The following is a 4,462-nucleotide window of genomic DNA, read 5'->3' on the forward strand; positions in this document are numbered from 1 at the left end:
GCGTTACTGCACATCTCTGCCAACATCTAGACTCTGGGTCCTACCTTAAATCCTGTCACCACTGTCTTTTTGTTCTGCCGTGATGGATCATAGGAGACTAATTGCCAAATGGCTTAATTAATTTCTCAATAAATTATCTTCAGTTTTTCCAAATAGTGGCTCCTATAGAGCATGAATTTGTGGAATCTGCTGTATCTGCAACACTGAGTTGAATTCTGCTTTGGTGGCAGTTGTCTCATTTGCAGCTTCACTAAAACAGTAAAAATGTTCACAACTCTGTTATTTTATTGTTAATGTGAAATTACACTTGTTAGTTTTAAATGTGCATCTTGGTTTATTACCACTGAACTCTTCAGAAGAACATTTCATTGCCAAACACTTAACAGATCTATACTATTTCAATCTTCTTTTCTAATGAGATCATCATAATTTTGTACTTTAATGAAGTTTAAAAATCTTATCATAGCAAAACAATTGAAAATATATTTTACTAACAGAGCATTTCCTGTTTGTAACTTATACAGCAATAACACTGACGTCATTGCTTATGAGACAACTATTCGGATAATAAGCATACAATGAAAAGCATTTTGAACAACAAATAGTCAATATGACTTAACATCACATAATTGAGTCAGTGATATTTATTGTGGGTTTTTTGTATGTTGTTAAAAAAGGACACAGAAGGTGTGTCTTGTGGTAGAAAAAGAACATTCAAATGTGTTTTTGTTACACTCACTGCCAGAAGAGAGATAATAGTAATAAATGTAATTTACTTCTAGTCTCCTAATAAATGTAGACTAGAGAAATAGCAAATAATGTGACAGAGAGAGAGAGAGTGACACAGTAAGGCTCAGCGAAGCACATGTACACATTCTAACAGCTGTCAACAACTGACCATTTTTCTTCTGATTAGGTTGGCTGAGTTTCTGGTGACCTCTTCAGGTTGTACCCTGTCATGACAACCCTGAACTGGATAAGCAGTTGTTGAACACTCTCTCTCAAACTTTCACAGTAGAGTAAGTCTGTAAGTCTGTGCCTTCTGGAGTGACACCAGATGCTCCGTCAGAGCTGAAGCTGACAGCAGCATAATGAGAATACTCCTGTTTTCTAGGATGATTTGACTGTACGGTGGAATAAAGAGGAACCACATGCCTTTTTCTAAAGTGGACCCTGCTGTAGTGGGCTTCATCCTCCTCCTTTGGTTGTGATGGGATGTTTTCATACACAGGACCAGGACTGAGCTGATGAAGACAAACAGTATTGGATTATCCTGTGTCCAGTGTGGAGGAGCTGGACTACTTGGGGGGAAAAAACTTTTGCACAATCTCACCGACTTGCTCCTGATGCTGCAGAGTCATCTTCCGGATGAAAGAGGAGTAAACAGTTGGTGGGCTTTGGAGGACTATGTGGTCGGACGCGTAGCAGTTTCCGTACCAGACTGTGATACAGCTGGTTAGGACACTCTCTGTGGTGCCCCTGTGGAAGGTGTTAAGGATTGGTTCACATCACAGGTCCTCTGTGTCCTTGCACCAAAGTGCCAGCCGTTGCACCTCCTCTCTGTATGGCTCATCATCATCGTCCCTGATGAGTCCCACCACCGTGGTGTCATCTGCAAACTTGTTAACGTGGTTTCTGTTGTCTGTTGTTCTTTATCAGCACACAGTTAATTTGTAATAAACTTTTAGTCATTCAAGTGTACAATGAACCATTTCCTCCTTGAAGTCACATTTTGATCTGGGCAGGGCAGATCCACTGATTAACCTTTGAGACCAAAGATCTTGGTGTCTCCTCCGTTGGCATCTTCAACACAAACTTTCATTAGCAAACAGATTTATTTTGCTGTTACTATCTGCCTGATTTTTCATTAATCTGTCATTAATCACAGAAGAATAGAGATGTACTTTACTGTAAGATCTAATTTAAAATCAGAAAGTAATCTCTAAATTATGCAGTATCAATTTTGTCTATAAAATCATCTCTATTGACTCTTATGTAATATAATAACAAATAATATAATAATTTTTGTCTCAGTGGTGACAAAGAATCTCCAGGCTGACTCCTGGTTTCTTATCATGTATCGTAATCCGCTGACACCTTTAACAGAAGCTTTCAGAATGGTTTATTGCCTTATTACTTACTACTATCTGCCTTTTTTGACTTTTATGTCCTTAAAAAGCGTTTATGTTGTTCCTATATTTTTTTAGTATGTATGTAGGATTTTATAGTACGGTTTTCTGTGATGGCAGGAGTTTTTCATCTTGTTTCAGTTGTGCAAAAAGGTCAGCTGGCATGACATTACATTTGGCGCCAGTATCCACTTTGAGCTCTATTGGTTTTCCATTGATATGCACAGTGGTGAATATGTAATTCTTGCACAGAAAACAGGGATTCACAGTGTCTCTATCGATCCCATTCACAAAGAACATTTCCTCATCGCTGCTGGGCGCTTGCATTTCAATGTGGTTTACGGATCTCTTTTTAAATCCCCTTGTTTGTGATGACTTGCAGCATTTCTGGAAGTGATTCCATTTTTTGCATTTATGACATTGCTGGCCATATGCTGGGCATTGATCTCTTTTTGCCTCGTGGTTGCCCCCACAGTTGTTGCAGTTAGTTATTGTGTGAGCGAACTTTCAATTCAACTCAGTTTGATTTATATAGCGCCAAATCACAACAACAGTCGCCTCAAGGCGCTTTACATTGTAAGGTAGACCCTACAAAAACCCAACAATCAAATGATCCCCTATGAGCAAGCACTTTGGCGACAGTGGGAAGGAAAAACTTGTAACTGGAAGGTTGCCGGTTCAATCCCCAGCTCTGTCTGTCCTGGTCGTTGTGTCCTTGGGCAAGACACTTCACCTACCGCCTACTGGTGATGGCCAGAGGGGCCGATGGCGCGATATGGCAGCCTCACTTCTGTCAGTCTGCCCCAGGACAGCTGTGGCTACAACTGCAGCTGCCTCCACCAGTGTGTGAATGTGAGAGTGAATGAATTGTAAAGCGCTTTGAGGGTCTCGAAAAGCGCTATATAAATGCAATCCATTATTATTATTAAAAACTCCCTTTTAATAGGAAGAAACCTCCAGCAGAACCAGGCCCAGGGTGGGGCGGCCATCTGCTGCGGGGTGAGAGAAGGAAGACAGGATAGAAGACATGCTGTGGAAGATAGAGATTAATAACAAGTACGATTCTATGCAGAGAGGTCTATTAACACATAGTGAGTGAAAAGGGTGACTGAAAAGGAAAAACTCAATGCATCATGGGACAAACGAGTATGTCTCTGATGAGCTCGTCTTTAAGCTGGCCAAATCTGCAACTGCCTGCCTTATTTTTCACGTCACTCATGTAAGACTATGTTCTTTCATCTGGTCGCTGGTTTCTGGTGTTAAACTTGTGCCTTTCCATAGTTATGTTTGTTTGAGGATTACACAGTTCGTGGAATTTGCGTTTGAGACATTCCGGGTCTTCTCTCAATTTTGCTCCAGTCATTAATCGTCTGTGTTCCCCTTCCCCCGCGTACACGATGGCACGCTCCCACTCGATATCTTCAGAGCTGGCCAGATTTACCAGGATGAACGCTCTAGTTCTGGCATCTTTATAGGAATGGGTAGCGGCTGTGAATATGTCGTATTCTTGCTCAAACACACGCCACTTTTCGGCAACTGAACACCAATGGTTCTGGTCTACGGAATCAGTCCGACATGGTCATTGATGCTTAATAGCTTTCATTAAAAGAATTTCATCAAATTGATCATCGATTTCAGCCCAGAGCTTGTTGGTAAGCCTCGTGTAGATGGCTACAACTTCTTCCTGACTGATGACTGCGACTGATTTTTTTCCAGTTCTTCCATACACATTTCCAACAAAAATCTGTAATCTTTTTTCTGTTTTCTTTGTTGTCTATTAGAGTTCCAGGTTCGTCTTTTCGTGTTGTTTTGTGATTTTTGTATTAAAATGTTTTTCCTGCCAATACAGCGGTAACAAGTGTGATTATGAATTTCTTCTTCTGTATTCGTCACAGGGCGTCAGGGGCTTTGCATTTTCTTTACGCTGTGAAATAGCAGCTGGCACAGTGATTTGATGCACCCACAAACTGATGCAACTGAATTAAATTCAGCTGTCATTATGATTTTTAAACTTATGGATGTAGGCTGTGTTGGAATTCTGCATGCAGCACAGACTGAGGCAAAACAGTCGGCCTACAGATGAAAAAAACTCACGTATGCAACTTGGTCTCTTGGAGAGAGAAAGAGCACTATATAGTGTATATAGTGTAGTATATAGTGTATATCTGTATAGATCAATCAATCAATCAATCAATCTTTATTTATAAAGCACTTTTCATACAGAAAAAATGTAGCACAAAGTGCTTTACATAGTTAAAAGCAGCCCACCCCACCCTCCAACTCACTCCCCACACTCTCAATACACATATATCCCCCCACCCCCACCCACACAC

Source organism: Pundamilia nyererei, unplaced genomic scaffold, assembly GCF_000239375.1.
Source record: "Pundamilia nyererei isolate P.nyererei 1_Seehausen unplaced genomic scaffold, PunNye1.0 scaffold00022, whole genome shotgun sequence".
Lineage (NCBI taxonomy): Eukaryota > Metazoa > Chordata > Actinopteri > Cichliformes > Cichlidae > Pundamilia > Pundamilia nyererei.